Here is a 20,224-nt window from a genome sequence, read left to right on the forward strand (position 1 = left end):
ATCAATAATATGGTCTCACATCCTGTTGTATTTCAGCTTTTAGCACTTAACTATAATGCGGTGAATTGTTTTTTTTTTTTTAAGATTTTATTTATTTATTCATGAGAGACACACAGAGAGAGGGGAGCAGGCCCCATGCAGGGAGCCCAATGTGGGACTCAATCCTGGGACTCCAGGATTACACTCTGGGCCAAAGGCAGGCGCTAAATGCTGAGCCACCCAGGGATCCCTATAGTGGCGGTGAATTACTCATTTGTTCAACTCAGCTTATGCATCATGAGGGCAAGGACAAATATTTGTCTGATTTGCCGCATTATCCCCTGCTGAGTGCAATGGTGTGCACCTGGGAGGCTGCTAATAGTTCTTGAATGAGTGATTGAGTATAGAGACTGCTTGAACAAAAGTCAGGGGCACAGAATAGGTCACATGTGATGTTGATGAAGATCTAAATCCATTCAACTGAAATATCCTGTAAGGACTTGGTGTAAGAGAGTATGAATATTTGAATATTGCAACAAGGTAAGAAAAAAAAAAAAGACACCTGCTAAGGAAAGAGTCTCTTGTTAGTCATAGAGCCAGGCTGCTTATAAAGAGAGTTGGATTTCTAAATGTGATGGTATTAGAAATGAAAACTCTGATTATAAGAGGGAATGTCGGGGCACCTGGGTGGCTCAGTCATTAAGCATCTGCCTCTACCTCAGGTCATGATCTCAGTGTCCTAGGATCAAGCCCCACATCAGGCTCTCTGCTCAGTGGGGAATCTGTTTCTCTCTCTCTCTCTCTCTCTCTGCTCCTTCCCCCCGCCTTATGTTCTCTAATAAATAAAAAATTTAAAAAGAGGAAATGTCATTGGCAGAGGAACTGACAATATGGGAAGGTTTTGGACTGTACTAGAACCACCAAGCAAGTTTCAAGCAAGTGAAGATAGTCCTAGAATTTGAAAATAAAAATCCATGTCCTTTTGTATTCACAGCTTTGAGGTTCTTAGCTTTTTTATTTTTTTTTTACTTATTTTTATTTTATTTTATTTTTTTTTATTCATGAGAGACACAGAGAGAGGCAGAGGGAGAAGCAGGCTCCCTGCAAGGAGGACTTGATCCCAAGACCCCGGGATCATGATGTGACCCAAAGGCAGACACTCAACCACTGAACCACCCAGGTGCCCCAGGTTCTTAGCTTTTTAAATCATGTCACAGTTCATCTAGGAGAGAGAAACTGTTCTAGGTATCATAACATATACAGAGAAAAACTAAAACATACCAGGAATGACATGAGCTTTGAAATTTGAAGTGAGAATCTCATGAAGGTTTCAGACCAAAGTACAAAGGAAACAAAATCAAGGTGGAGGGAGCTTCAACTTTCCGGTTTCAATGTCCTTACCCCCTTATGAGCATGAGAGACACATCTCGAGGGGAGCCTTGGAACTCATCGCCTCAGGGGATTCTCTAGCACCTGCAAAGATCCTGCTGAGCACCCCTGCCCTGCCCTTGTGCCATCACTGAAAGGAGGCTATGGAAGCCATTTCACTGTCCTGTCCCCATTTATCAGTAACATACACAAGTATAAGCTAAGTGGTCTTTTCTTTTAAGGAAAAAAAGTGGTAAAGAATTTTTAAAAATTATTTAGCTACAAAGTATCTCAGTCTATTTCCCTTGGCTCTATTGCTTGCACTAATTAAAATGGTTTCAACAGAGTGCAGCTTCCTTTTTTTTTATTTTCTGCCTGTGTTGGCTCTCATGTTCTTTGCTTAAATAATTAATAATCATTACTATCTGTTATGCAGCATGTGGGAGAAGAGTGAGTAATCTTGGATCCCAGGACATTTGCACCATGCCTGTCCCCTTTGCATAAGCTTTCATCTGATGCTCTTCATTAGCTGGCACCAGGGTGTACATTTGCTGCCCTCAGCCTTCAGTGTTTATTAACTATAAAAAAGAGCCCCATCTGATTCACCAGCTGGGGGCAAATACTGCTGATGGGAAGTAATTTCCCGGAAGAACAGAAATGAAAAAAGTGAGAGGAGGGGGATGTGGAGAAGAGAAACCCACAAAATTCATTTAGATTGAGCAATCTTTGCTGGCCCAAAATGCAAAATCTAAGTGTCTGTCACAGTACCACAAAGGCAGACATTGGTGTCACAAACAGCAAAGGGTTCAAGGAGACTCGCAGGAAACATGAATTTGAAAAAGGAGGTTTTATGGTCTCAGATAGGTTTGAGAATTTCTACTCTTACGACAGTGCAGGGTAGGAGCAAAGCTAATATATTTCATATTAACAGGCCCTTCTACTTGTTTGCAAAAATAAACTGCTGGGCAGTCTGTACCTCAATAGGGCGGGGAACTGCCAGTCAGGAATGGTCTTTAGCCTCACCCTGAGTATCCTGGGAGCATTGCAAAACCTACTGATAGAGAGCGTGTTGGAATGCGCCGGGGGAAAGAGCTGTTTTATTGCTTTTTCCCAGAGAGTAAAGGCTATTTGCTTTTAGGAAGGGTAATTTTTTATACTTAGTTGGATGATAACCAGCAAGGGTGGGGGAAGGTGATAAACAGACTCGTATGCTTAAAGGCTTATTAGCTGAGTGTTTGGATCCAAAGTGAAGTCTTATGTCTGTCTTTACTAAGTGATTGGAATGCTTTTGCACAGACAAAATGCAAGACTTGTTGGTCTATCAAAATACTGAGCCAAAGAAACGAATAATCATGTCTTTCTCTTGTTTCCAAGTGCAATACAAGCAGGGTTCTGAGATTTAGGAGGATCCACCCATGCAGAAACCAATGCTCTGGGGACAGGTTGGCAGAGAACCAGATGTTCACAGCTGCCCGTAGCCCACTCATGACACAAAATATGTATATTCACTGATCTACAAAATGCTTTCATCATTGTGTTTAATAATTCCTTACTATCTCCCAAGTAAAATTAGATGACAAGTTATCTGCCAAAATGAAACAAAGGAGGATGGCACATGACTGTAGCACTCCTTGTCTGCTGAGCACTCACCCCCTTATCACTCTCTGTCCTCAGAAAACTTAGAGCTTGGGATGCCTGGCTGGCTCAGCGGTTGAGCGTCTGCCTTTGGCTCAGAGCGTGATCCCAGGGTCTGGGATCGAGTCCCACATCGGGCACCCTGCGTGGAGCCTGCTTCTCCCTCTGACTGTGTTTCTGCCTTTCTCTCCCTGTGTCTCTCATGAATAAATAAATAAAATCTTTAGAAAAAAAAAACTTAGAGCTCTACCAAACATAAACAGGAAGATAAATATTGGAACCAAGGCAAAAGATAAATTTTTAAAATTTTATTTATTTATTCATGATAGACACAGAGAGAGAGAGAGGCAGAGACACAGGCAGAGGGAGAAGCAGGCTCCATACAGGGAGCCTGACAGGGGACTTGATCCCTGGTCTTCAGGACCACGCCCTTGGCTGAAGGTGGCGCTAAACCACTGAGCCACCAGGTCTGCCCAGCAAAAGACAGATTATTTAACTTCCTATCTTACTGGAAATTATTAATTAACATTGAAAATTTGGCTTTCAAAACACAAAAAGAATTGGTACTCGTTTTTCTTTACTACCATACCTCTGCCCTATTTATTTTTTTTTTTTAGATTTATTTATAATAGACATAGAGAGAGAGGGGCAGGGGAGAGAGGCAGAGACACAGGAGGAGGGAGAAGCAGGCTCCATGCCGGGAGCCCGATGTGGGACTCGATCCCGGGACTCGATCCAGGGACTCGATCCCGGGACTCTGAGCCACCCAGGGATCCCCTACCTCTGCCCTATTTAATGCAAATTCTCTTCCTTTCTCTCCCATTCTGGTTTTGTACCTGCTAAACTCAGAGGCAGGAAGACCATATTATAGGGTCAAACTTGAGGACCATTCTTGGCACAACTGCTTCAGAAAGCTCTCCTTCCCTCAAGTCTGCTGTGGCTCTGCTGTTGTTTCATACTTGGCCTAAACTTTTTACTATTATAGTTATCCCTTGGGTAGACAGAATAGAGATTTTTTTGCTCTGGAAAGCAAGTATTTAAAAATACGTACAAGGGCGCCTGAGTGGCTCTGTCAGTTGAGCATCCAACTGTTGATTTTTGCTCAGGTCATGATCTCAGGGTTGTCGGATAGAGCCCCACTTTGGGTTCCAGGAGCTCAGCGTGAAGTCTGCTTGGGTTTCTCTCTCCCTCTGCCCCTCCCGCTTGTGCTGTCTTTTCTAGAAAATGCATAAAGAAATCTTTAAAAAATAAGAATAAGGATACATAGATGTCTGGGAGCACAGAGAGGCCCTCCCCAAAGCTGAAAGGATAGAATACAGAATCATAGGGGCACCTGGGTGGCTCAGTAGTTGAGTGTCTGCTTTTGGCTCAGGTTATGATCCCAGGGATCGAATTCCGCATCAGGTTCCCCACAGGGAGCCTGCTTCTCCCTGTGCCTGTCTCTGCCTCTCTCTGTGTGTCTCTCGTGAATAAATAAATAAAATATTTTAAATAAATAAATAAATAAAAATATAAATAAATAAATACTAAATAAATAAATAAATAAAATACGGACTCATAAATGTAATGACTGAAGAGTGAGGAGAGGGTTGATAGCCTTGGGGTTGGGGGTGGAGCTGGGCAAGTAGGAGTGGCTGCCCAATGGAAGGGATAGTCCTGGGTGAGGTATCTACCTGGGTTTTATTTATTTATTCATGCAACAATAATTAGGTGGGCATCTGCATATGCCAGATATTGTGCTAGGTGAGAGGGTTTGCAGTGACATCCTTGCCCTCCTGAATTTATGCAGGCCATGCTGGACTGGGGCTAGCGTAGGTTAGGAAAAGTCTCCTTTAAGAAGACCAAGTAGGGGATCCCTGGGTGGGTCATTGGTTTAGTGCCTGCCTTTGGCCCAGGGCGTGATCCTGGAGTCTCCAGACGAGTCCCACATCAGGCTCCCTGCATGGAGCCTGCTTCTCCCTCTGCCTGTGTCTCTGCCTCTCTCTCTATGTGTGTCTCTCATGAATAAATAAAAAAAAAATTTTTTTTAATGAAGACCAAATATTCAGAGGCACCCAGACGGCTCAGTCAGATAAGCATCTGCCTTGGGCTTAAGTCATGATCTCAGGGTCTTGGGATCAAGCCCTGCATGCATTGGGCTCCCTGCTGAGCAGGGAATCTGCTTCTCCCTCTCCCTCTGCCTCCTCCCACCTGCTCATGCTCATGCTCATGCTCACTCTCAAATAAATAAATAAAATCTTTTTATTTATTTAAAATTTTTTTTAAGATTTTATTTATTTATTCATGATAGACACAGAGAGAGAGAGAGAGAGGCAGAGACACAGGCAGAGGGAGAAGCAGGCTCCACGCAGGGAGCCTGATGCAGGACTTGATCCCAGGTCCCCAGGTTCACAACCTGGGCTGAAGGCGGCGCTAAACCACTGAGCCACCCGGGCTGCCCATAAATAAAATCGTAAAAAAAAAAAAAAAAAAAAAAAAAAAAAAAAAAAAAAAATAAGGCAGCCCCGGTGGCGCAGCGGTTTGGCGCCGCCTGCAGCCTGGGGTGTGATCCTGGAGACTCAGGATCGGGTCCCACGTCGGGCTCCCTGCGTGGAGCCTGCTTCTCCCTCTGCCTGTGTCTCTGCCCCTCTCTCTCTGTGTCTATGAATAAAAAAATAAAATCTTTAAAACAAAACAAAACAAATATTCAGTCAGGTGAAGGAGGGAGAAGTGGAGAAGAACCACCCAGGCAAAGGGAACGGCACACTCAGAAGTTGTGAAGCAGGGATCCCTGGGTGGCGCAGCGGTTTAGCGCCTGCCTTTGGCCCAGGGCGTGATCCTGGAGACCCGGGATCGAATCCCACGTCGGGCTCCCGGTGCACGGAGCCTGCTTCTCCCTCTGCCTATGTCTCTGCCCCCCCACCCCCGTGTGACTATCATAAATTAAAAAAAAAAAAAAAAAAAGAAGTTGTGAAGCACGACGTAGTACCCTGTGGTCAAGGAACAGGCAGAAAGCCTATATGTGGCTGGAGCCCAGTCAGCCAAAGGGGTTCAAGACCAGGCTGGCGTCAGATGACACAAGGCCTTGTAGCCATGCTACAGAATTGGAACTTCATCACGAAAATGAAGAGAAATCGAGGATCCTTGGGTGGCTCAGAGGTTTAGCGGCTGCCTTTGGCCCGGGGCGCGATCCTGGAGACCCGGGATCCAGTCCCACGTCGGGCTCCTGGCATGGAGCCTGCTTCTCCCTCCTCCTGTGTCTCTGCCTCTCTCTCTCTCTAGTCTATCATGAATAAATAAATAAATAAATCTTAAAAAAGAAAATGAAGAGAAATCATTGAATAGCAGAGGACTGACGCAATTGGTAACTTTTATTTTTTATTTTATTTACTTATTCATGAGAGAGAGAGAGAGCCAGAGACATAGGCAGAGGGAGAAGCAGGCTCCATGCAAGGGAGCCTGATGAAGGACTCAATCTCAGGACCCCAGGATCATGCCCTGAGCCAAAGGCAGACACTAAACTGCTGAGCCACCCAGGGATCCCATGATTGGTAACTTCTAGGGACAATGGAGTTGGGGTGGTAGGGAAAGGCTGAAGGAGAGAGCTCTTGGGAGTTATTGTTGGAGTCAGGATGAGAGTTGATGATGGGTTAAGAGAAGTAGAGGTGGTGGGAAGCAGGGAGATTCAACATAGGGTTTGGCGGTGGAAGTGACAGGAACTGGTTATGAGGGATAAAGGAGACCCAGTGAGTCAAGGACACACTTAAGCTTCTGGTGCAAGCAACCAGGTGGGGTGTGGTGGCAGTTACTCAAGGTGGGAAGCACTAGGGGAGAGGCTGATCTGGGGACCTACTAGGTGTGAGATGGTGTGAGCAGAGCTGGTGCAAAGTCTACTGAAATTGTGGAATGCTATTAGAGGTCTCTCTTCTTCTCTACCAGTTCCCCTTCCCTCCTTCCAAATATTGGTCCCTTTCTTTTTCTTTTTTTAAGATTTTATTTATTTATTCATGAGAGACAGAGAGAGGGAGAGGGTGGCAGAGGGAGAAGCAGGCTCCCACGGAACAGGGAATCTGATGCAGGACTCGATCCCAGGACCCTGGGATCACGACATGAGCCGAAGGCAGACGCTCTCCCACTGAGCCACCCAGGCGTCCCAATATTGGTTCCTTTCTGTCTTGTAACATTGCCTTATTCTTTCAGAGTTTTCCATGTAGTGTGTGGAAGATGATCTAATATTTTTGAGGTCATATCCTTCTAACTCTGGATCCAATAGGAAAGAGAGCTTCCCTTCATATCCAATTCAGAAAGTTTTAGGGAAGGACTCCAGTTGGCTCAATGTAGGACACATCCTGCTTTTTAGCTAGCAGTCAAGAGAATGTACTGGTCCAACTTGGGTCCCATGTCTCCCCTGTTTATTTTTTTGTGGAGAGAAGAGGACAGAATACTGTCTTTGATAACCTCATCAGGAAAGGGGAGGGGGGATCCCTGGGTGGCGCAGCAGTTTGGCGCCTGTCTTTGGCCCAGGGCGAGGTCCTGGAGACCCGGGATCGAATCCCACGTCAGGCTCCTGGTGCATGGAGCTTGCTTCTCCCTCTGCCTGTGTCTCTGCCTCTCTCTCTCTGTGTGTGTGACTATCATAAATTTAAAAAAAAAAAAGGAATGGGGGAGGGGCTGAGGGGTGGAGAAGCTGGGGGTGGATGGTAGGCAGGAGCAGTTTCCCAAGTGGACAGTGCCTGGCTGTCAGAACTAACAGATGTTTCCTACGTTCTAAACCTTCAGTGTTTCATTCTACCATCTTACAGATGGGTGGAAGCCCAAGTCAATCCTGAACTAATACTGTTGTCTAAAGGAAGAATTTTCCAACTCTGAGTTGATAGGGTAGTTGAGGGACTGACCGTGATGATGAACGTAGTGTAACTTTGGACAATAAAAACAACAGATTTGTGAAACATTTGAAAAAAGGAAAAGCATCCATTATTTCACACAGACACGTCTCCATTTTATGCATTCTGTTCCTACCTTAATCCTTAAGCATATATCTTTTTAAAAAATGTATGTGGGCAGCCCGGGTGGCTCAGCGGTTTAGCGCCGCCTTTGGCCCAGGGCCTGATCCTGGAGACCCAGGATCGAGTCCCGCATTGGGCTCCATGTATGCATTTGCGGCACCTGAGTGGTTCAGTGGGTTAAGTGGCTGCCTTTGGCTCAGGTCATGATCTCAAGATCTTGGAATTGAGCCTCACATCAGGGGCTCCCTGCTCCAAGGGGAGCCTGCTTCTCCTTCTCCCTCTTCCTGCTGCTCCACCTGTTTATGCTCCCGTGCTCTCTCTCTCTCTCACTCAAATAAACAAAATCCTTAAAAATAGTATGCATTTATACATTGTGTCTTGAATACCAAGCAATTTTTTCAGTTTTAATTCATTTGTTTAAATATCAATATTTACATAAAATAATTTGAATATGCACATTTTTTGCATTGGCTTTACTGGGAAACGTGAAGGATCAGCTGGTACACTGTATTGGCAAATATTCAGCCCTTGCCATGGGCATAGTAGCCTGGATAGTAGTAGGGAATACAGACATGACTAAGACCTATTTCTGGCCTTTGAGTTCATAATCTCATGATTTTAATTTTTATAAAGATTTTATTTATTTATTTATAGAGACAGAGAGAGAGGCAGAGAGACACAGGCAGAGGGAGAAGCAGGCATCATACAGAGAGCCTGACATGGGACTCGATCCAGTGTCTCCAGGATCAAGCCCTGGGCTGCAGGTGGCGTTAAACCACTGCGCCACGGGGGCTGCCCTCATGATTTTAATTTTAATTAAAGTATATCTCATTTTGATAAAATTAAAATATTCCTCAATTGTAACTAAAATAGTTATTAACTGAAAAGAGTCATATGGACATTACAGAATATAAACACAATAAAGTAAAAAAAAAGTTATCCCATATCCTTCTTGCATAAGGATGGGAAAGAAAAAAATGTTGAGGGATCCCTGGGTGGCGCAGCGGTTTAGCGCCTGCCCTTGGCCCAGGGCGCGATCCTCGAGACCCCCGAAATCGAATCCCACATTGGGCTCCCCCCACATCGGGCTCTCGGTGCATGGAGCCTGCTTCTCCCTCTCCCTATGTCTCTGCCTCTCTCTCTCTCTCTCTGACTATCATAAATAAATTCAAAAATTTTAAAAAGAAAAAAATGTTGAAAATGAGACCACTATTTTTTTTTAAGATTAAAAAAAAAAAAAAAGGGCAACCCGGGTGGCTCAGGGGTTTAGCGCCGCCTTCATCCCAGGGTGTGATCCTGGAGACCCCGGATTGAGTCCCACGCTGGGCTCCCTGCATGGAGCCTGCTTCTCGCTCTGCGTGTCTCTCAGGAATAAATAAATAAAATCTTAAAAAAAAAAAGATTTAAAAAATTATTTGGTAGAGAGAAATGCGCAGGCACGGGGAGCGGCAGAGGGAGAGGGAGAAGCAGGCTCTTTGCTGAGCAGGAAGCCCATGCAGGGCTGAATTCCAGGACTCTGGGATCATGACCTGAGCCCAAGGCAGACCCTCAACTGGTGGAGCCCCCCGGGCGCCCTTAATGAGACCACTCTTAAAGACACGCCTCCCTTTAAAATGGAAAGTGGGTGTTCAAAGCAATTCATATTTTGCCCCCAAAGGGGTGTTTCTCCCTCCACTGTCTCCAGCCAGAGCGGTCTAGCAGATATAGAAACATTTTAATCATGGATCCTTTCTCCTCAGAAAAGGTCCGTCACCAAGACACTTGGTACTTGAAGTTTAAGGTTCGCACGGAGGCCCACCCCTGGGCTCTCTGGGCTCCGTGGACCCCAGGCTGGACAGGCCTCCAATTCAAGAGTGGGCCTAGTTGCTTCAAAGGTAACAATGTTCCCAGTTCCACCGCGCAGGAAGACCACGCCCCTAAATGTTTTGCAACCTCGTCCATTTCAGATTTTTCAGGGGTCCTGGGGAACCCGGCCTCACCGAGCATTCCGCCCCGTCTGACCGCTCCCATTTTTAGACACAGACTCGTACGCGGGAGAGACCATTATTTTTACGGGATCTCTGTGCTCCTGGAGCAGCTAGGGACAGGCGGAGGCGCGTTACCGCAGAGCCAGCTTCAACCTCAATCCGGGCCCCGCCCTCCAGGCCACCTCCTCCTCCGAGCCCCCGCCCCGCTCCTCCGGCCCGCCCTCCCCGCCCTCCCCGCCCCCGTTCGCTCCACCCCTTCGCCCCGAGAGCCGCTCCGCCGCTACCCAGGACCGCCTTCCACCCGCCCATCTCGTGGCCCCGCCCCGGGCCCCCGGGCCCCACCCTTCTCCCGAGGAACCCAATGAGTGTCCCCACGCTCCGCCCAGCACCCGCCCGGGACGCAGGAGGCCCGCCCCACAGACGTATTTAACCAATGGACGTGCCCGCGCACCCGGGGCCCCGCCCACACCCGGGCCCCGCCCTCGGCGCCCCGCCCTCGCCCCGCCCCTTCCCCCAGGGCCCTGCGGTGGCCGCGCCTCCGCCGCCCGCGCGGAGCCAGATGCCGCCCCCTCCGCCGGTCCCTCCCCCGGCGGCCTGGCACCTCCCTCCCTCCCCGCCGCGGTGACTCACGGAGCGGGAGGCGGAGGCTCAGGCGGCCGCTCCCGCTACTGCTGCTGCTGCTGCTGTTGCTGTTGCTGCTGCTCCTGCTCCTGCTGCCACCGCCGCCGCCGCAGTTGCTCGGGCTGAGCGCGCCCCGGAACAGGCCGCCGCGCGCCGCGCACTGACCCGCAGCCCCCGCCGGCCCGGCCGGGTCGGGCGGCCCAGGTAAGCGCCGAGGCCGGCCCCGCGCCCACGGCGCCCGGGCCCGCGCAGCGCTGGAGCTCGGGGGAGCCACCGGCCCTTTGTCTCCCGGGGAGGGGCCGCGGAGGGCGCCCCCGACCCCTCTCGGACCCGCCGGCTGGTCCCCGGCGCGGCGCCCTGGTCTGGGCCGGGCCTCCCAGCCCCGCCTGGTCGCGCCGCCGCCCGCCGCCTGCCGCTCGCGGCCCAGACCCCGCCGCAGACCACCCCGCGGCCGTCCTCACCTTCGCCCAGGGGTCGCCTTCACAGGTGTCCGAGCCACCCACTCTGTGTCCACCGCACCCCGTCGGCGTGGTTGTCACCGTCCGTCCGTCGCACTCCGGGTGCGGTGCCCTCCGGACTCTCCCCTCACCCGCTCCCCGCGCTCAGCATCCCGACCCTCTGTTGAGAGCCCCTCCATATTTCCCCAAACTAAATGCTGCCAAGGTTTGGCCACTGGGCCGCCCTTCCTCCCTCTTGTGTGACTGAACTGTCGCTTCCCCATTCCGCCTCTCCTGATGAGTATTCGTGGAAGGTGCATAGTGCAGGCACATGTTTCACCTGTATGATGGGTGTGTATATGTGAGCCTGCAAAAGGAACCACTGGGAGCCCCACACTGCACTTGTCACCTCCTTTTCATCGCCCCCCTCCCAACCACCTTTCTTAGTTTTGAACTTGGTAACCGAGGCACATAGCTAGGTCTGGACACCCGACTTCTGTTAGGCCCCACATGCCTCCCTCTATCTCGTGTGCTGAACTTGTCTGAGCAGTACTTGCTGTCAGGTTAGCCCCTGGGAAGGCTGGGGAGGCTTACATTGGCAGCAAATCAAGAGTTTTATGAATAATGAGATGTGTGGCTTGCAGCACCTCCTATCTGAGAATCTAAGTATGTTATAGCTGTTAATTATTTTGTCTCCTGTCACTCAGAGAACTTAGGGAAGTGTGCCTGGCTGACTGCTGGGTAAATTGAGGCATGGAGTGTGTCAGTCAGTTTGTCCTGAGGTTTTGTTCCCAAGTACCTTAGATCTTAGCTCCTTGCTGCAACTCCTGGGCTCTTGTTCCTGGTCTTAGACCCTAAATGATACTCATCTTTTGGGCCATTAAAGTGTCCAGAGATACTAGTTTCCTTTGATTTAAAGCAGGACTTTGAATCGTAAAAAAGGTGCTGGCTTTTTTTGTTTTCATTTGTTTTTATTGAAGTTCAATTTGCCAACATACAGTATAACACCCAATGCTCATCCCATCGATGCTGGCTTTTAAATGTCGGTGTGTCATTTACGGTTTTCTGGTGGAGTTAGTGGGCCTGGTAAATACAAGTTGCCTTATAACGTGGAGACTCATCCATTCAGTGGTGTAAGTGCTTACTATGTGACAGGTGCCATGCCAAGCACTGGGACTCCCATGGTGAAGACAGACACAGCCCCCTGCCCTCCTGAAGCTGACATTTGAAAGAGGAGAGAGTAAACAAATAAGCAGACAAAATCATTTCAGGAGTGTTAAGTGCTCTGCAGAACCGGTTTGGATTTTATTCCAAGTGCAGTTAGAAGTTGTTAGAGGATTTTAAGTGGAGAGGTGATAGATAAGATCTAAGTTTTCAAAGATCGTTCTGGGTGCTGTATAGAGACTGGATTGTAAGGCGCAAAGGTAGAAGCAGGGATGCCAGTTAGGAGATAGATCACTGTAGCTTCTGGGCAAGAGATGGTAGTGGCTTGGGGGACCAGGGTGGTAGCCGTAAAAGTGAAGAGGTGGAACCAGTCTCCTCCCCCTGGGAGAGGCTGAGAGCTGTAAAGTTAAACTATAGGGAACACCGACTCAGATTTACAGACAATTTCTAGATCAGGTTTAGCTCAGCTAGCCTTACTCAGCACCTATTGTGAGCTAGATACTGTGGTAGACTTCAGGGATACAGAAAAAAACAAGGTGAATAGGGAGTGGTTCCTTTTTTTTTTTTTAAGATTTTATTTATTCATTCATGAGAGACAGAGGGAGAGAGGCAGAGACACAGGCAGACAGAGAAGCAAGCTCCCCAGGAGGAGCCCAATGTGGGACTCGATCCCAGATCCCAGGATCATGCCCTGAGCCAAAGGCAGATGCTCAACCACTGAGCCACCCAGGCGTCCCTAGGGAGTGGTTTCTATATTATAACAATGTGCTCACAGAAAGGTCACCCTCTCCTTGATGGACGAGAGTTTGTGGGTTTAAAAACCAGTTAGATGGAGGAGCACAGAACACACTGGGTTTCATTCCCATATCCAGTTGCATTACTTAAACGAGAGCATTATTATTGCCCTGCTGATGCTGTAAGATGTTGTTCAAAGAAATTGGGACTGTTCTCATGGTAGATGAGAGAACCAGTCAGTGGCCATGCACTTGAAATATTAACCAGAATTGATTTCTGTGCTGCTCCAAATCTGTGCTGTCAGAACATGTCAGAGCCAGGGGGTTGTGTAGACCAGCCCCCTCTTTTCTGGATAGGCACCTATGGCCCCTAGAGGCTAAGTAACTCTTGAAATCCCATAGCACTTTGTACATTTTTTAATGGCACCTGTCAATTTTGACCTCTGTTTCAGCTCCAGTGTACCAGTATGACTCAAAGCTTTCTGAGGCTAGGATCTCTAGATTCATTTTGCATCCATTACAACGTTAAGGTCAGTGTCCTGCATATAAAAACAAAAACAAAAAAGAAAACAGGGGGATCCCTGGGTGGTGCAGTGGTTTGGCGCCTGCCTTTGGCCCAGGGCACGATCCTGGAGACTCAGGATCGGGTCCCACGTCGGGCTCCCTGCGTGGAGCCTGCTTCTCCCTCTGCCTGTGTCTCTGCCTCTCTCTCCCTCTCTCTGTGTGACTATCATAAATAAATAAAAATTAAAAAAAAAAGAAAAAGAAAACAAAAAGCTCATCAATTATCAGTTGACTCTTCTGAGTGTCTCAGCACCTAAAACTAGAAGCCAGGAATCCTGGCCCCGGCCCTGTCCCTCATCAGACCACACTTCCCTGCAGATCCCTCTTCATCCAGGGTGCAGTACAGTGGTAAAGCCAGCAGTCTCTACCTCACTGAGTTCACAGAGCAGGGTAGCCCTCCCCTGATGGATCTCTTCTCTCTCCAGCCCTGCCTCCAGAGAACAGCTGTGGGGGGCGCTGACCCAGTAGTTATTTGACACTCAGCAAAGATGAAGTGTAACTCTTAGTCAGAGCATGGACTTTGTACCAAGACTATCTGGGTTTGGATCTTGGTTTCTGCCATTATGAGCTTCTTGACCTTCAGCAAGTAACTTAACCTCCCTGTGCCCGTAGCTTCCCCATCTGTAAAATACTAATACTTCCTTCAGGGATGTGTTTGGGAAGATTGAATTAGTAATACCTATCAGATGCTTAGAACTGCACCCAGCACTTGGTTGAAGTAGTAGTTATTACTCTATTCTTACTTGTTTCTTATCTGCCACCAGAATTTAAGCTTTTTGAGGACAGAGATTTTGCCCTTTTTTTTTTTTTTTGTCTACTGTTGTAGTCCAGTAGGCACTCAGTAAATATTTGTTAAATTGAATGACTTATTGAACACCTACTATAAAGAACCAAGAACAAGATCACCAGGTTGCATGGTCTAATGAGATTATATTTTGTTGGGAGAGACAAGCAGTAAATAGGTAAACAAAATGCAGGAAGGTGAAAAGGGATACAAGGAGAAATGAAACAGGGTACTAAGATGGAGATGACTGGGATAGGGGTCAGGATCAGAACTCTAGCTAGCTCTCAGGAGATGACTTTGAATGGGGACCTGGCTGATGAGTAAAGGGGACAGCGGGGAGCCATAAGCACCATAAGTGGTGCTGGAGCATGGTGAGCAAAGAGATGACAGGGGCCAGATCTGTGGCCATGGTGAGGAGTTTGAATTTTACCCCTCAATTCTGAACAATAGGAAGTCACTGCATGAGAACTCTTCCTTGAGGGTCCATGCCAGGAGAAAGAGCAGGGTGCGAGGAAGAGCAGTGAGTGGGTTCTCCTTGTTCTGGGAAGGCTTTTGGTTTTTTTTTTTTTTTTTTTTTTTATGATAGTCACAGAGAGAGAGAGAGAGGCAGAGACACAGGCAGAGGGAGAAGCAGGCTCCATGCACCGGGAACCCGACGTGGGATTCGATCCCGGGTCTCCAGGATCGCGCCCCGGGCCAAAGGCAGGCGCCAAACCGCTGCGCCACCCAGGGATCCCTCTGGGAAGGCTTTTGGAGGCCAGCAGGCTAGTAGTGTTGACTTTATTCCTATCAGGTTCCTCATTTCTCTGGCCTAGGGTACCCAGGAGATGCAGGAGCCATCAGCTAGGTTAACAAAGGCCCAGGTATGTGTGTCTGTGTGTCCTGCAGATTCCCGTGAGCCTTCTTCTCCCCCTGAGAATGAGAGTAATCAGTTTCTCGAGTTGAATGAACAAGCATTGCCAGCTCTTAGCATCTTGCCTTATACAAGAGTGGCGTGTCTTGGGTTCTCTGCGCCGCTCTGTATTGGAGTTAAAGCAAATGGAGTTTTGCTGCTGATTTTTGTGTGCATCAGGGATGGCCATACACATATATGTCACAGTGTTTTTGTTGGAGGTATTCTGAGATTGGATAGCTCTCCTCCCCCCAGCCCACCACCACCTCTCTTCCAGCCCCCTGCTGAGTATCACTTGGCCCCCTATAGTGGGCCCAGCCACCCATGAATACCTCCTGTTTGGTCAGGAACACGGTGGTACCTAGAAAGCATTGGCTGTCTTTGGTCTGAGCCGAGTGCAGTTTGAGAAGCTCAGCAGAACATCAGAGAAATGGTATTTAGAACCCAGGGCTTTAGCTGGTCAGGAATCCAGAGTTAGACTCCTTAAACTGGGTGCTGTTGGCCGGCTTCTCATTCAGGCATGCCCCCTGCCAGTTGGTGTTCGCGATGCCACTTGCTCTGCTAACCTTGTGAGGCCCATACAAGTCAGTGGGAATCTAAACTTGGTATTGCAAGTCACCTTCAGGCTCATGGGACATTTCATTGGCAGAATCCAAAATGCCTGTTAGTTGTATGTCCTCTGTAGCCTTGTAAAAACCAAACCCAGAGTGGGTGCAACCCTTTTCTCAAGTAACTTTTTTTCCCCCAGTGAGAGTGCTGCATGCTCATCGAGAAAATGAATGAAAATGGGATTTTACATACATTGTCTCCTTTAATCCTCACCCTAGTTTCAGAGATAGCACCATTAGTACCATTTTACATATTCAGGAGCTGAGGCCTGTAAAGGTTAAGTAATTTGTTAGAGATCAAGCTAGTCAGGAACAGTCAGGATTGAAACCCAGGCAGTATGTCTCCTGGTCACCAGCTCAGAGCCCCATGTTAGAGACTGCTTCTCAGCAGAACAGTAGAGAAGAGAAAGATCTCTCTTAAGCCCAGTGTGGGTGACACTGTTAGTGTGGCCAGAGTTAGCTGAGTGGCTGCTGCAAAGGGTTTGAATTCTACGCCCTTTCCCTGTCTCATCCGACCTTGGGCAAGCTAATTAACCTCACTTGGCCTTACTTTCCCCAACTGTAAATGGGGATAATGATACTTGTACCTTCATAGCTCCCAGGGGCATGTGATGTTTGAGCCAAAGTGCTTTTGAACTTCTTTTATGAAAGGGCTCTGAGCACCAATTGCTGTTATACTTGGTTATTAAAGACCTATTATGCCCTGATCCTCCACAAAGCCTTGTTAAAAGGGGAAGACAACAGTCCCTAGAGGGAGAGAGGTGTCTTTCTGGGGTGGACACAGCTGGACCAAAGCATTGTCTTCCTCCTTCTGAAGTTTCTTAAGGATTGAGGGTCATGACTGTTTCTCCATTTTTCCTGGTCATGTTGTACTGTATAAGCTTCTGTGAGCAGGTCTGTATACTATGCCTCATAATATGGTTGAGGACTACTGATGGCAAAGCAAAGAAGGGGAATGAAGGGCTTGGTTTCTAATCCTGGCTATGATGTTTTTATAAGACAAACCAAGAACACAGAGATACCAAGCTGTGATGGCTGTCTTCCATTCGTCCTTCCTTCCTACCCTCCTTCCCTCTATTGATTCACTGATTCAATTAATAAATATTTACAGAGCTTTTATTTTTATTTATTTTTTTAAAGATTATTTATTTATTTATTCATAGAGACACAGAGAGAGAGAGAGAGGCAGAGACACAGGCAGAGGGAGAAGCAGGCACCATGCAGAGAGCCTGACGTGGTACTCGATCCAGGGTCTCCAGGATCATGCCCTAGGCTGCAGGCGGCGCTAAACCGCTGCGCCACCAGGGCTGCCCTACAGAGCTTTTATTATGATCTAGGCTCCACCAAGCATTGGGAATATTGTAGTGAGCAGAGTAAAAATAGTTCTTCCCCATGCAAAGCTTATAGTCTAGGGCCAAGAGACATATCATATATATGGAGTCATGTGAATAAAGAATGTTTTGAACTCTTAGGGAAGAGTCATATATATATATATTATTTCTAGGTATACACATTGGCTTCTGTGGGGACCTGCCCTAGGTAGGCATTAAGGTGGAGGACTGTGTTTGGCTCCCCAGTAGGCAAGGACAGAGTTAATAGGTTAGAGCTCTTCTATGTCATACATAACAAAAGCTGCACTTGGTGTGGGCAGTAAGAAATCCTTGCCACTTCAAGTCTTAAGCTTTGTTACTTGAGTTCAAGTCAGGAGAGAGTGATCATAGGCTCTTCTGAAAGTTTTTTGAATTTATGCCACCAAACTGGTGCCTTTCTTAAGAAATGACCACCAGACCTTGTCTGTCCAGAATTCTCTCCCTGCCTGTCAGATCTCCCTCTGCCAACTCTGGAAAGCAGGCAACATAGTAGCAGGTGGTCTGTGGGGCCAGCTGCTTGGTGCTCTCCAGCATGCCCACGGGGTTCCTGAGGGAACTGGTACCTCTGGACACTGTGTGGGGTCAGTATATTCACAGCAGGGTGGGAGGGCTATCTCTTCCCCATCTTCCCAGCATTGGCCTCAGGATCCCTTTGAAGAGTGAGGTCAGGGAGGCCCAGCAGGTGATGGGAAAGCACACAGTGTTCTTCCTCTGTCCCTCCAGCAGGGCTGGGGTGGAGGGGGCAAAGGGCTGGCACAGGCATCTGCCCATATTCAGAGTGAGAGGAAGACCCAGGACAGCATACACCTGAGTGATGTTATTCTCACCCAGCCCCTGACATGTCCCTGCCTTCCTGGTGCTGATCAACTGCCCCTGCGGTCTGGTCTAGAGGCTCATCATCATTTGTTGCTGGATCAGGAGGAAACGGCCTGCACGGCAAGAAGACCAGGTTACTCAGTGCCCCTGGACTCCTTTAAGTGTGGTTGGAGCCCACAGTGACGTTGGTTCAGCTGGGAGAATGTGACCCATTTCCATGTCCTCTCCCACGTGGAGACCTGGGTGGGAGGCTTTTGGAGACCAGCTCCAATTAAGGGTTTTTCAAGCCCGAGTATCTCCTGAGTATCCCACCCACATGTTTCCTGCTGCTGGAATCCTGTGGTCCGTGCCCCTGAGCTGAATAACAGCTCCAAGACAGATGAAGTTACTTCTGCGTCATCCTGCAGTCCTGGATTCAGCAAGCGGGGCTTCCTGTGGGGATCAGGATCCCTGTAGTTTCAAACACCTTTCCTGATATGGGGCCCATCCTTTTTCTTCCTGCTAAATCTCCAGGCAAACCAGAGACCCTGTTTCCAAGGACATGGGTTAACCTTGACACCCTCACCTTTCCCCCACCAGACCAACGCCTCACAGGCCCCTTCTCCAGACAGCCTTGGCTTCCCACAGACCCATCCTGACCCTCATCTCATAGAATGTTCTGCTGTATAATATGAATTGAAACGTGTTTCAGACCTTCCAAGTTTTTCTATTCTCTTTAGGTAGAAAATACTTGAATGATTTTCTCTTTGTAATTTTGTTTCTCCTGAGATGGTAGGGGGTGGAAGAAGGCTGATTTATAGCCATGAAGATGTGAATACTACCAAGATCATTTGGGGATTTTAAATGGGTAAAGTAGTAGTTCTGAGCCCCTGATGATCCAATCAGATTTATGAAGATGGGAGCAAAAGATAGTAGGGAAACTGCCAAGGTCAGCTCGGGTAGGCCATGATCTTAGACCTGTGTGAGGACCGTTGCTAATCAGGTGTTCACCTTCCCAACTGAGGCATAGGGGCCAACCCCTACCCCCATCTGTTCCTGCTCTTGCAACCTCCTGGTGGCCTCTCAAGACACATGGCATTCCTCTGGCGGATCGCTGGAGTTGCAGGAAGATGGGGTGCTGGTGATTTTGGGGAGGGGCCTGTAAGCCAGCAGGCTAGCTATGGGGGTGTCTCTCCAGGGCCTGGGCTCTGCTTTCCTGCACAGAGCAGCCTTCTGGAGCTTATGGCAGAGCGGAGTTGGCCAGAACAAGTGCACAGTCCTTCTTCCCCGCCAGGGTGAAGCTGCCACTCCACCTGAGAGGCAGCGTGCACCCATTGCCTCACGTTTGCCACAGGTGTTGGCTGCCCTGTGGCCGTCTCCTAGGGAGAGTAGAGGTTTGTTAGGCCTGAGAGCCATGACAGAGGAGCTTAAATGCTCACCACCAAGCACTTCCTGGACTGACGGGACCACCCAGAGGAAGATTTCTCTCTCACTCTTGTCTTCTGACCCCATTACACTTCCTTTAAAAAATATCATTCATCTCTTTTGGACCAGGTAATCCAGACATAGTATAAGATTTTAAAAGTTATATAGTCTTCCTTCCTGGCTTCCTGGTCCCAAAAGAGACCTCTGTCAGTGTCCTGAGCATCTTAGCCAGAGATATTCTGCATGTGTACACATGTACATGTATGATCACACACACATGCCTGACATGCACTATATGTTTTCACACTATAATATGTCCTGCATCTTGTTTTTTTCCCTTCACAATAAATGCTGGAACTCATTCTATTCCAAGACCATCATTATTGTCATCATTCAGCTAATACCTCTTGAGCACTTCCTGTGTGCTGGGTATTGTGGTTTTTTGTTTGTTTGTTTGTTTTGTTTTGTTTTGTTTTAAGTAGGCTCCATGTCCAACTTGGGGCTTGAACTCATGACCTTGAGATCAAATTCACATGCTAGAGGGGGCACTTGGGTGGCTAAGTCAGTTGGGCATCTGCCTTGGATTCAGGCCATGATCCTGGGTCCTGGGATCGAGCCCTGCATCTTGCTCCCTACTCATCAGGAGTCTGCTTCTCCCTCTCCCTCTGCCCCTCCCCTCCAACTTGTGCACACATATACACTCTCTTTCTCAAACAAATAATCTTTTTTAAAAAAGAGTCACATGCTAGATGCCCCATGTGTGCTGAGTATGGTTAAAAGTGCTTTATTTATATTACTCATTTACTCCTCACAAAATTCCTATGAAGTAAGTACTGTTATTGTCTGCAGTTTGCAGATGAGTAAACTGAGGCATGGAGAGGTTACGTTACTTATCT

At 48.1% G+C, this 20,224-nt stretch overlaps 1 protein-coding gene across 5 annotated transcripts in view; it reads left to right on the forward strand.

The window, feature by feature from the left end:
- The first annotated feature begins 10,580 nt into the window (after positions 1-10,580).
- The window catches only part of LOC140630114 (beta-catenin-interacting protein 1), a 155,274-nt gene continuing 145,630 nt past the window's right edge, over positions 10,581-20,224 (forward strand). For 2 of the 5 annotated variants that reach the window (XM_072819729.1, XM_072819731.1), the window contains exon 1: positions 10,731-10,759. The gene's annotated coding sequence lies outside the window, so the exon portion shown is untranslated. Of the gene's footprint in view, positions 10,760-20,224 lie in introns of all 5 variants that reach the window. The other 3 variants (XM_072819736.1, XM_072819733.1, XM_072819730.1) reach the window with 3 other exon arrangements.

This window comes from Canis lupus, chromosome 3, assembly GCF_048164855.1.
Source record: "Canis lupus baileyi chromosome 3, mCanLup2.hap1, whole genome shotgun sequence".
NCBI classification, from domain to species: domain Eukaryota; kingdom Metazoa; phylum Chordata; class Mammalia; order Carnivora; family Canidae; genus Canis; species Canis lupus.